Source organism: Larus michahellis, chromosome 1, assembly GCF_964199755.1.
Source record: "Larus michahellis chromosome 1, bLarMic1.1, whole genome shotgun sequence".
NCBI classification, from domain to species: domain Eukaryota; kingdom Metazoa; phylum Chordata; class Aves; order Charadriiformes; family Laridae; genus Larus; species Larus michahellis.
Genome location: NC_133896.1, coordinates 141351993 through 141365467, shown reverse-complemented (window position 1 = coordinate 141365467; position 13475 = coordinate 141351993). Strand labels below are relative to the sequence as shown.

At 38.4% G+C, this 13475-nt stretch overlaps 1 protein-coding gene across 3 annotated transcripts in view; it reads left to right on the top strand.

Annotated features, from left to right (window-relative positions):
* FRMPD4 (FERM and PDZ domain containing 4) overlaps window positions 1-13475 on the top strand; it is a 304950-nt gene that overhangs the window by 25134 nt on the left and 266341 nt on the right. Inside the window, exon 1 of one of the 3 annotated variants that reach the window (XM_074606459.1) lies at window positions 1642-1743. The exons of the other annotated variants lie outside the window; for them this stretch is intronic. The gene's annotated coding sequence lies outside the window, so the exon portion shown is untranslated. Of the gene's footprint in view, window positions 1-1641; window positions 1744-13475 lie in introns of those variants that run through there. 3 annotated transcript variants of the gene reach the window in all.

Below are 13475 nucleotides of genomic sequence, written 5' to 3'. Positions count from 1 at the left end.
GTAATTTGTTTTAAAAATATTTATTTTCCATTATTTTAGGCAAATGCCAGAATCCTCCTTTCTGCCAGAGATGGCTTTGTGCGGGTGTTTGGCCATATTTCCTTTACATGGTCAGCACCTTGTTACCTCTGTAGTAGTTGCAAATGCTTAGCATTAGAAAAAGCCCCAATTCAGCACCTGCAATGGACAAGCCCCACAGCTGTAGTTTGTAGATGCTTTGGCTTAAGTGATTTGGGAGATCCAGTATAGTAGTCCTGTTTATTCTGTGGACCTAGATGTTTTTGTGTGTTGCATTTTTTCTTTTTTTTTTTTTTTTTTAAAACATGGCAATCTAGGAAATGGTGGCATTTCATATTTTTGTGTCTGTACAGTTACTGTATATATATTCCTCATTCTGGGTGGTTGGTTTATGTTATTAAACACATCATCTGTTATGTGGAATAACAGTAATCTTTTCATATGCAGACTCTGTTGCATGGGCCCGCTCTGCTTGTGGTTTTTTTTGTGGTTTTGGGGGTTTTTTCATGTGTTTTTCCTTTCTGAGAAGCAAATATTTGAATATAACCAGAGAGTGGCAGTTACTGGCCTAACCGTAGTGATCTGGCTGACGAAAGAAATAAGGTTATTCTGCTGCACTTTCAATCCATCTCTATTGACTCTTAAGATCCAAAATTTCAGCAATTGGCTGTTACCTTTGGCATCTATGATTAAGATAGAAAATGTAGGAGTCTGGTGGACTTCACAGCAGTTCACAATTGCAACTTTTGACTCCAGGCTTTTCCCAGCTTTAGTTTATTTCCACCTTCTACCACTACTAGAGTTCTTCCGTCCTGTCCTTCCCCCTCAACAGGTATCTGTTTCACTGACACTTCCACACTACGTTTTTCTAACCCCCATTTGTGTTGGCTGCCTCTGCCATCTCATCTCATCTCTGCGTGCCAAGCGAGCCGCTGTTGCAGCACTGTGTGCTCAGTTCTTGTGCCATTCGCTGCAGTGGCTCCCGGTCAAGACGATGAGCAACAGTAAGTAAAATCCTGCTCAGCTGCTTCAGCTTACAGGTGGAGCACCCTCAGGTGCTCTCTGGGACCAGTGCATACTTTCCTCAATGGATGCATGGATGGCAGGTAAGGAAGGGTATGAGATTCCCCTTCATTTGCAGTCAGGAGAGAAGCTGCAGGTCTCCCCAAAAGGATGCTTATCAGTAAGATTCTTTCTTGCCAACTCTCTTGTTTTGTTTTGCTTTAAAAAGGCTGCTAACTTAATTACATTTTCAGGAGAAAAGCAGCCACACTGGTTCAGATCAAGGAGCCTAGGTAACAAACTGTCTTTACCTTAGATAGAAGTAAAAGTCTATAAGGAAAGCTGTGTGCAGTGAAGTGCTGAAGTACTACTTACTGGGAAGGGTGATGAGTGTGGAAAAGCACAAAAATATTTCTTCCTTCCAAAAATCAACCGTGGAAGAAAGGATATGGTGAGGATGAAGAGAAGCCTGTTATATTTCGATGTATGTATGATGGAGGTCTGCAATAAAATGCAGACTCTGTTGCACGGACCCACTCTGCTTGGGTTTTTTGTATGGTTTTTTCCTTTCTCAGAAGCAAATATTTGAATATAGCTGGAGGGTGGGAGTTACTGGCCCAACCATAATGATCTGGCTGACGAAAGAAATAAGATTATTCTGCTGCACTTTCAGTCCATCTCTTGTTTTCTGTTTCCATGGATATCTTGGATTCAGGAAGACGGGTAATGTAGAACTAGCATTTCCCAATGTATGAATAACTATACCAGAAAATTCCTGTTGAGCTCGATAGCTGATTCCTTCTTTTTAAAGAATCTGCATTGTAGCTTCAATACCATATTATTAGCAGTAGGACTGTAGTGATTTATTATCCCTAACATTTTTGCAGTGCGAAGTAATATGATTTAATAGCACACTGTTCTGAATTACATGGAAATATAAATCCAATACAAAAGTTACCAGTAGCATCCTGTACAGAGCAAAACTCAGTGCAGACATTTGGCTTTGAGTTCAGTTGGTTGTGGTACTTAATCGTGGCCATCACTGTACTTCCTCTCACTGGATTAGAAAACCATACCTGTTACTGGAAAAATACTGCAGCACATAGAATGATTGTTGTGGTGTTATACATGTTTAAAATCTAGTTGAAATCCAATACTATAATTACTCAGTTTTATTCACAGAAGTAGGTTTTATCTTTTATTACATAAGTATTCACGGATCTCAGAGTATGTTCTGTGACCTTTTGGGGTTATTTGTCTTGTTTCTTGTATGCACTAGAGCTTGTGTACTTTAATCTGTGTTTGCTGAGAAGCTGCCAAATTGCCTCTTCTGTGCCGATCTCTCTTTTTTGTGTGTGTGCGTAATCCATGTTCTCATTGATGTATTAAAGGTTTTGTAGAAAAAATGTGAGGCATCTGTATCAGTATTTGCTTATGAATCATATTTTGTGGTATATTTGTTAAATATATGTTAAGACCTCATAAACACCGAGCTAGTGAATATAAGAATATATACTTAGCTGAGTGTTCAAATGTGCTTTAGCGTGTTAGGATGGGTGAGATGTGGTGCCTTTCATGTGTTCCCTCAGTTTGTTAATCTGGGGCTTTCAGATCCAACTAGGTAAAGCGTTGACAAATTGATGGAGATTAAATAAATCTAATTTATTCAGTTTTCTTGGGTGTAAGTAGGTCTGAAGGACTGAGAATAACAAGAGGTTGCTTGTGGTACAGAAAAAGTCTTTTGAAACACTGGAATAACTAACTGTCTCTGATAAGAGATCTGATTCTGCACCAGAGAATTGAATGAAAAAAACCCGTGTTGACGTCAGCATTGCTAGGGCTTGTGTGAATGAAGACAGTGCCAAGAGTTGATGACAGGCAGGGCATCCACTTTCAGATCTTAAGTACTGATGTAAAATCAGAAGTTCACAATTAAAGAATTCCATGTGAGACAGACTTTCCACAATTATATCAATAGCAGTTTCAAAACTGTTTTGCTGTTTAAGTGTGCCCGCTCTGCTGTCTCCATATGAACGCTAGTGGCAAAAAAGTGACAATTTTTTCCTGAGTTTGTAAAACATTTGCCTAGGCGATTTTGAGGCCAGTATTGCTGGAATATAGCTGTCTAGGTCAGGAAGGAAAAAGCAAGACAGATCAGGTGGTAGACATCACGTAGAACAATGATACATTAGGTTATGCTGAATTATTTCACAGTGCAGTTTGGTTGTTAGTCAAGACTTTGCTTCAGACACTTCTGAGAGGCAGAGAATGTTTTATTCTTTGTTAAAATGTAAGAAAAATGTATGTTTTAAGAACTACTGAAATTAGCCAAGATATTTACTATGCATATACACATATATGAATTCCTCTCTTTTTCTTATTTATAATGTATTTAGAGAGTCCTCCTCATTGGTATAGTTTGTTATGCTAGAAGCCTCAGGTAGAATCACAACCCCCTTTTTTATCATGCTGTACAAATAAATTTTCATTTATAATGAGGCAAAAATAATACAGTAGGCTAAAATACTGATATAAAAACCTGCGCGTAGTTGGAAACATTACTTTTTCCTTACAATCTTGGTATCTCTGATCTCCCGTAGCATGTTCCTCTTCTTTCATTGCTTTCTTGACCTCTGATTTTGGGCAGGTTGCATGAGGATGTATTCCAGTTAAGTGCAGTCTGTTCATGAAAACATGATAATGTTTCAGCCCCATAATACGCTGCTTTGGGCAAGGCACTGAGATTCCAGAAAGATGTGGACCAGTTGGTTTAGGGGAAGGAAACAGATAATAAGACGTCTAAGAAAAGTGACCTTTTGAGAAGTCTGAACAAATTGTGCTTGTTTACTGATGGGAGAAACAAATTTTCAGCTATGTAAAAGACTGATGCCAGGAGGGAGGCAATAATCTCCTTTTTATTAATAGCGGGTAGGACATGGAGCTTAATCTGCAGCTAAAAGAATGTGGGTTAAATATTAAAAAAGGGCAAACAGAAAACAAATGAAGAAAAGGCAAAAAACTTTCAAGTGGCAAGAATAGCGAGTGCAGGAATAGATCGCCTGGAGACTCTGAAGAACAGATTTTACAAATCTCTGTCTGGATTGCCTTGGAACAGGGCTTGGGCTACTTGACCTCTTCAGGTTCTCTCCTGTACCCCCTGTTTTGTCGTCCCCCCTGTCCCCCCTCCTCCTCCTCCTCCCCCCCCCCGAGATTGGGACTCGTATTCCTTAAGGATCCATACCCTCTGTAAATCCAAATTTAGTATGAATAAATGATACTCTGAAGTTCCAAGTTCTTTATTCGCCGTAAAATTTTGCAGTCCTGTAAGCCCTGCTGTCCCATGGTTGTTTGTATTTTGGTATTTACGTTCTTCAAATTGGGATCAGTTTTGTGGGGTTTCTGCTTCTGTATGCTTGAGGAGTAGCTGTTTTACCTAATGGAATGGTTTCCTACAAAGCAATCAAGAAACAATTCCATTTCAGAGGCCAGTTCTGCTTCTTCGCTTAATCTCTTTTCAGATGCACCCTCGGAGTACAGGTGGTTTTAAGGAGGAGATGAATATCTGGAAAATGCCAATTTAGGGGCATAAGATGCATTTACATTCAGTCTGGGAATATACTTGCCGCCTGTGAGTCAGCAGTGTCAAACAACTATGCAGCAGAAAAGAAAATGATAAAATAAAAAGGACAGAAGTGACAAAATGAGTGCAAATTATGTAATCAGTGTTTCTCCTTTTATCAAAATAGTTATTTCAAACCTTAATGAGCTTTGCCAGCCAGCGGTAACATTTTGAAGTATTGTATTAATAAGCATTCATTGAATTTTGTTAGTTTTGATATAGCGTTAATTTTCAGTAACGCTGTATTAACATCTAGATGGCATTTATCACTTCTACTAAGTAGTAGAAGTACTGAAAAAGATTAAATATTATATGAAATGAGATCATATCAGTGAAGTGTGTTGCTGCTACAAGATGGAGATCCCTTGGTCCTATGTAGAAAGGCTGGGTGACTTACCGAAAATGGGGTATCTGTTTGTAATGGAGCTATGTGATCCTATGTGGTTTATTACTGCAAATTTATTTATCTTGGCACTGATTCATATGCCCTAGCAATTTTAAGTTCTTGCAGGACCATTACATCATCTGGGTTAAACTCTGTATAATATAGGCTCTTTCTGACTTTAGTATTAAATATGTCTGTATTAAGCTAGTACTTACCATAGACTGCATCTTTTAGAAGTGTTTGGTCTTCATTTACAGACATGGAAGGACAAAGAAGCCACATTTCACTCTAACTTCATCAGTAGTTAACAACCCTCATTGCTGAAAAATGTAATTAAGCTCTATTTCTAATATGAATTTGTCTGCCTTCAGTTTCCAGGCATTGCCTCTGGTTTCTGCTTCAGAGCTCCAATACTTTATTCTTAGTGAAATGTTTATACTCTCTAATGAAGTCACCTCTCAATTCTTTTGTTCCAAATGAATCAGACAGCTCTTTAACTCTTGCTGTAAGGCATTTTCTCTAGCTCTTTGTTATTACTGTATCTATATGAATTGTTTTGGTTGTATTTTTATAAAAAACATTTACAGGAGAACTGCACATACAGTGTTAACATCTGCCTCCCCAGTGCAATACAACATACTAAAATCAATACTCTTGCTGTTTTCCTGTTGATTTATCAAAGGATAGGATTGCTCTGTGCATCTTCATCTCTGTGTCATTCTGGGAGCGCAAGTTCACCTAGTTGCTCACTGGGAATTTTTTTGAGCTGCTCCTCTTCAGAACATGCACAGAGTTCTACGGAATAGGTTAGAATATTTTATGTCCAGCTATAAACTTTATATTTGCTGGAATAAATTAATTTTCCCTGAATAAACCCAAGTCTTTAAATGATTACTCTTGAGTACTAACCTTGCCGGACAGAATTTTTCAGATTTTCTCTCTGTACTTGTTGACAGATCAGTGGTGAAAATACTGAATATGATTGGATCCGTACCTTGAGTAGAAATATACTTTCACAATGGCAGCTATTCTTATGAGTTTATATACTTAATATGGTCTGTGTAGTCCTTTTTAATCAAACTGTGGAAAGTGAAGCCTTCCCCGACCCTTTCCGTACTTCCATTTTTAGAAAGAAAGTAACAGGTTCAAGAGAGCTTGCCTTCCATAATACATCTTTGGCTTTCCTGAAGCCTTTCATGCAAATTTAGTGAAACACAAGGGAATGTGATAGGTTCAGTGTCCAAGGGCATGGGCTTTTTTTTGCTTAAAAATATACATGTTTGTAACTTGCTACTAGTTGGGGTTCTCCTGTATTTTCTAGTATTAGCTATACCACAACTGCTGATGACGAGATGATCAGCTTCCAGTTTTGCCATTAGCTTGTGTTTAATGAGATGCCAAACAGATACCCGGGATGTAGGATGCAGCAATGTTTGTATTTAAAAAGCGGTGAAGGTCTATTTTCATGAGTTCTAATGATGCTTTCACTGCTGATTGGTGGACATCTCTTGCAGGTATCTTCCAAACTGTGTTACAAATGTGTTACCAAATTTTTAATATTCTAATCTGACCTGTATAAAACACTCAGAATACTTCCCTGCATTACTGCATGCATCAGAGCTCATATTTAAGAAAGCCATCTGAAGTTGCTTTTGAAAATTTGCCTGCAATCGTTGCAGTGGCTAACTGCCCTTGCTTAAAGAACCAAAAAAACCCAACTATTTTCTCTTCTGAATTTGTCCAGCTTCAGCTTCCAGGTATTAGGTCTTGTTTGACCTTTGGCTGCTCTATTGAATAGTTTGTTTTGAAGCTTTTGTTCCCATAGGTACATACTAGGTAAGGACTGAGCTACTCAATACTCCTTCCTTGGTATAATAAATAAATTTAGTGGTCTGACTTGGTAGTAAGAGATGTTAGTAATTCTCGAAGTTCTCTTTTGGCTTTTTAACATTTTGAATTGTAGATGTTGGTAGGGACATATGCTGTGTCATACTGGTGCCAAATACAGTGATCTCTATTTTCAACCCTCTTTCTGTCTAGACATCTAGTAAGTTATTATAGTCTTCATGCCTATCTATGTACACACCATAATTCTGTAATTCCCTGTAATTTCAACACTTCTGCGTAAAATTTCCTTGTATCTGTTCCTACATAGGTAGTTTTTTATTATCCTTGTTGCCTGCGTTGATGTCCTTCAAGTGCACGATCCAGATCTGTCCATCAGTGGCGTATCCTCTTCCTGTTTACCATTTTCCCTGGTCCCTCTGCCAGCTGTTGCTTGTATCAACAGCAACTGTTTGTCTTCTGGGTCATTGGTAAACAAATAGCAAAGGGCCAAGAACTGTCCTCGATGGGTCCTACTTAGTTATGATTTTATGTTAAATAATGGACTTTTAAAAATTAATTTTGTTATATTTGTAAATGACTTGATTTTTAAAATCAAAATAATAAGTGGATAAACCATTTGTCTTTGAAAACACCAGATATACTGCATCAATGCTCTTTTCACATTCAGTATTACACTCACCTTTTTTTAGCTGTGGACTTTCTGTATACATTCATTAATTTTAATGGTGACAGTCATATATTTGGACTTATGCATGTAAATAATTATTTAAGAATTTTAGTAACTTAACATCTGAAACTGCTGTCTCAAAGCTAAGATTAATGTGGAAGTCTTCATTCCAGTGATGCTCGGAGGAAAATTTCCATTGACTTCTGTGGGGTGCATTTTTTGTATACCTGGCCCTACGTATGTGGAGGGTGCATATCTGGGGATTCTAAATACTATATATATCTAGTTTTGTTTCTATACTTAAATCAACTTATTGAACAGTTTATTCTAATACATATCTAGGAAAAGAATATGTCTCTGCCTTTCACATTGGCCAACTAATGAATAGCGTCTTAAGAAATATTTTGCTTCGTTATGTATTTGAATGTGGTATCCGAAATTCGGAGACTTGGGAAAAATGTTTGCCTTTCCCTTCTGTTCTAGAAGCTACCTTGTTGGTTCTCGAGCAAATGTATGTAAATGCAGATGAGTAAACGGGGTTGTGTTAGCAATGACCAATTAAGGGCATTCTCAGTGGGGTCTGTAACTTACTGTCAGTGCCTGTTGGGTTACAGTCCCTAAATGTTGGATTTGGCAGGTTGATTCAGGGTAAAGCCGTGCCAAAGGGCAGTTTGGGCTTCCCAGGGGAGGTGTCAGGGAGATGGGTGATGCCCGGGCTGTGTTGGCTGCCCGCCCTTCATGGGAAGTGGTGGAAAGAGGAGCTGTGCTTGGTGTGCCTCAAGAGGGTCAGGGCCACCACCTTGATGGGCCATTATTGGAGCCCTCTTTTTGACCATAAGTACTGGTTGTGGTTTGGTCTCTTTACAGTCTGCTTAGGATGGTTTCCCATACATTGTGTGGCAGCCTACAAATTGAGACGGTAGAGTTCAGCTCTTCCTTCAGCACAAGTGGATTCAAACCCACATGTCCTTCTTGCAGGAGAGAGCCTGTTGTTGTTTATGGGCAGACGGAGGAGGGAGGAAACATGGATGCCTTCTGTTCCTTCCTCTGCAGCTGGAAAATGGCAATCAAAAAGGCGAGTCTTGGAGTCAAAGGGAGAGCAAACCCATTTTTGGCATGCAGAATAAGCTGTTATTTTATTCAGTGAATATGTAATATGTTTATTTAACAACTAGGTTTCGTTTATATCTTTGACTATTAGATCACTTAAGGTTTGTTATATTATCATTCTGCTTCATGCAGTAGTTGCTCTTCAACAAATTCTCATAAAAGCATTTTCCCATTTTACAGCATTTTATGGTGCTCGTGCCTTTTTTAGGCCCACATGTGAGTAGAAATGCTTTTTAGGTTTTAGGTTTATTTTCTTTTTTCTTTCAGCGTCCCTGTGGATAATATGACTCTTGAGGTAAAGAATTATATTAAACCCAGAAAACTTTCTTCCTATGTGTTTTAAAAAATAATTTAGAAATGTTTTTATTACCTAACGTGCTATTTACAATAATTCTTATAGATTTGTTACTGATACACTTCATCACTTTTTAAATTTCATAATTGCCAGTTTGTAAGTCACTACCATTAATTTCCCAGTTCTGTGTTGTGTTGGAAAAAATGTAACCTGCCTATGCTTATAAAGAACTTAAAGGTATAGATAAAAAATATGTGAAACCTCTCCACTCATCTTTTGTTTCTCACATTTAATTTTTTTTACCTGTTTTACAGTTTACTGGTAATTATACTCCACATTAATACTTCATTACTGATTGCTTTAGTAGTGGAAGTCACTCATGTGCTTCCATCTGTGTGGAATATGTCTACTGTGGTGGATTTACTGTATGGAAAGTAGATGTTTAATTCGTGCTACTCTCCCTTAAACGCCGCTGCCTGCAGCAAAGAAGTAGAATTGGAAGACGCATTTCATTCAGTTAAGCCCAAACCTCATTTTTTCCCTTGCTGTCACAACTTCGGCCATACCTGTCTTTGGGATGCCATCAGTCCCGTTTGCACCTACAGTTCAGCTTGCATGTTCATGTATTTTGTACTCTTCATGTATGTTGTAATCCTAACATTTGGATGTAAAATACTGCATTATCGACATGCAGCAGCACATGAATATTAAGAAGTTGGAAGCACGAGTGAACATTGTTATAAAATGAAAGCCACCAGAAATGTTTGGCTTGCTAGTTTTCATTTTCTTTATCCTTTTTTCAGTTGGCCCCACTATTATGCGTACTGAAATGTGTTACCAAATTTAGCATTTGATTTCTGTGAAAGACTGTTTGCCTCAGGATTCAGCTGCAGCTTGCTGCTGGAGATGTGAATGCTTGTATTTGCGTCATTCTTAAGTACACTGGAAAAGCCCAGGGAATGAAAAAGCTTCGCTATTGTCTCAGGATAACTTTTAGTCTATGAGTCCTCCACCCACCCTATGATAAGTAGGGATATTTCTGTCACCCTGTTTTTTTTTGTTGTGGTGTGGGTTTCTTTGTGGGTTTTTTTGGTTGTAGCATTGGGTTCTTTTGGTTTGTAGTTTTTTTTTGTGTTCTGTTTTAAACTTTTGTGCTATCGTTATCTATAATATCTTGAGGATAAAAACCCACCTTCTTTTAGTTGGGAGCAAAAAGTGTTGACACCCGCAAAAGTGGGAGCAAAAAGATAGTGTTGATGAACTTTCACAGAAAGATCTCTTAGCCAATTATTTATAAACTCTGGCATTTGAATTGTGTTTAAAGGAACAGTGTTTAAATTCTTATTTCTCAGATAATTATGACAATGAACGTATTTCCAAAGCTCAGGCTTTGTGCATAATATGCACACAATATTAGAGCATGATATTTATTACGTTTTTGTAGGTCCAGAGAGGGGAGAAAGGTGCAAAGTGTAAATGTAGTGAAGGCTATCTAAATGATTTCAGCAGCTGAGGGATGAGGGACCATTTTCATCTTAGAGGCAATGGGTTGAGTTTGTGAGGAATGTTTCTGGGAGGAGAGCAAGTATAGACTGAGGTACGTAATGATTCAAATTTTGTTAGTAAAAGCCATGTGGAGAAATTGCTAATTTTGAGCTGCTGGGTCATCTCTGCCAATTCTTTACAACCTGACAAACTTGTTTCCTGCTAATTGTACATGTTCCAATTATGTTTGAGGGGAAAATTAATTGGAATCGTTCTAGAAATCACATCCAGTAAGGAAGAACTAGGGAATACAGAGTTTTAAAATTGCTATGTAGCAGCAAAAGATAAAGCAGGGCATGTGACTCTATGACAGTTTTAAGTGATATGCCAAGGTAGGCAACCTGGACACAGCCAGGGTGACTTTTCTCCAGGCTCTGATGGACTTTGCACATCTGCAAACCCTATGTGTCTTTTTTGGGTGTCAGGAAAGGTGTGTGTAAATTATTTTTTTTTTTTTTTTTTTTTAATTCCCATGCTTACCTACTACAATGCTGTGGATTAATTAACTTAAATCAGAGGTGAGCTACCTAGGTGCTATGATAAACTGTCTCTTGGTGTAGTAGGAGTTTTTGTGGTCCTAGAGGATGTTGACCTGTGTTGAGAGGATGACTCTTCAGTCTGGGCGGTCTTGCCTCTTGGAGAAGGCAAGTGTCACCAGCTGGCTCATCTGTAGTCCTCCCAAACTACAGGAAGTCAGTAGCAGGTTCATCTTAAGCTGTGGTTCATAGTTCCTTCCTCTGAATGACACATGGTGGGGACTGGGAACAGTCTATTGCAATATCCTCTTTGGAATATGTGTTTTAAATGACTGAGCCATAATTTAAATCTTCCTGAAGCCAAAAGTATAACTTCAATGTTATGCAATTTTCTTTTTATATAAGTTCCTTGCTTTCTCCTCTCCCCTTCCTCCTTGCAAACAAAATAGAGAATGATAAACACAATTGAAAGAAAAGTGCTTTGGGAAACGGAAAGCAGGAGAAATAGATAGAACGCTGTTTCTAAAAAAAAAAAAAAAAAAAATCGGTATTATCATGGCAACTCTGGCGTAAAATGTTAACTTGTTCTGCAAAACATTGTCTTAAAGTTGGCTGCTCATCCAAGAGCAGAATAAGGAACTACCCTTTTTAGACAATAAGTCATCTAATAAGACAGATTTAAATGACAAACCCCTTTAGCAGAAAAATTGGATAAGCAGTTATAGTTTTTCTCATCTTTTAAGTAAGATAAATATGACACATACTATCACTAGTAAATATATATTAAGGAGACATTTGTTTTGATGCTGTGTAATGCAGTGATTTGCATGGTATGCTTCCTCCGTTATTGCTTCTTTTACCCGTTCTTTTACCGAGTTACAATCCATCAGGTTTTGTTACTTCTATTCATTCATGCTTATATTCCTTACACCTTTTTTGTCATATGTTTTAAAGGAGAAAGCAGGAGAAAGGAGATCAAAATGAAACTTGGGAAGCAATCAGCTAGAATTCTTCTAATAAGAAAATTTGAATTAATAAACGTACTGTTTATCTGAATTCTTGTTTAATGCCAATTTCTATTTAAATGCAGTTTAGATGTTATGAATAGGTAAAAAAAAAAGTGAGTCTAAAAGGGAGTATGTTTCATAAATCCAGATGAGAATATAGTGGATGTATTAAGTGTGGAGGAAGATAAATTAAAAAAAATGAATATAATTTTTATTTTTTATATACAATAAACTCATAAGTAAATACTTGAAGTAAAGAATAACATTCAACTTAAAAAAAAAGAAAAAGTGCTGGAAGTCTATGACTGTAAGAGCTAATATACCCAAGAGAAGGCAAGGCAGGAGAGGCTATTTAAAAGAAATGAGAAGTCAGCACACTAATGTTAATTCAGATATCTCTGATGCTGGAAGTGTAACAAAACAAGGTAACTCTGGAAAGCTTGTTTGCGAGAGGAAGCCTTTACATCTAGAGGCAGTAGTAGAGGAGAACTTGAACAAGTATGTTAAAGATGAGCTAGAGAATATCTAGTTTTAGCCAGGTACGTCTCATCTCAACACAGGAATTGTATGAAAGAAAAGAAGATACCCTTGCCTCTTTGCCAAGGGGAATTGAATCTTTACCTCAAACTGCTCCTGCAAAGCTGATAGTATTTTTTAAATTATTATATTTTTTTGTCATTAGTAAGAGGCATCAAAAGCTTCCCATCTCTCTTGCAGTCTATGTCAATACTTTGAACGTTTTACCACAAGTAGGATGTTTTTCACTTTTTACTACTTTCCATTCTAAACCCTAAATTTTGTGCACATTTTAGCTAAGGGTCGGAAGGAGTATCCGGGAAACTACAGGCCTGTCAGCCTGACCTCGGTACCAGGAAAGATCATGGAGAGGATCATCTTGAGTGAGCTCTCACGGCAAGTGCAGGGCAGCCAAGGGATCAGGGCCAGCCAGCATGGGTTTAGGAAAGGGAGGTCCTGCTTAACCAACCTGATCTCTTTTTATGACCATGTGACCCACCTTCTGGACGCAGGGAAGGCTGTGGACGTTGTCTATCTGGACTTTGGTAAGGCCTTTGACACCGTGCCCCACAGCATTCTCCTGGAGAAGCTGGCGAATCATGGCATAGACAAGTGTACTCTTCACTGGGTTAAAAACTGGCTGGATGGCCGTGCCCAGAGAGTTGTGATGAATGGGGTGAAATCCTCTTGGCGGCCGGTCACCAGTGGTGTCCCTCAGGGCTCAGTTTTGGGGCCGGTTTTGTTTAATATCTTTATCAATGATCTGGATGAGGGGATTGAGTGCACCCTCAGCAAGTTTGCAGACGACACAAAACTAGGTGGGAGTGTTGATCTGCTTGAGGGTAGGAAGGCTCTACAGAGGGACCTGGACAGGCTGGATGGATGGGTTAAGGCCAACCGTATGAGGTTTAATAAGGCCAAGTGCCGGGTCCTGCATTTCGGTCACAACAACCCCAAGCAACGCTACAGGCTTGGGGAAGAGTGGCT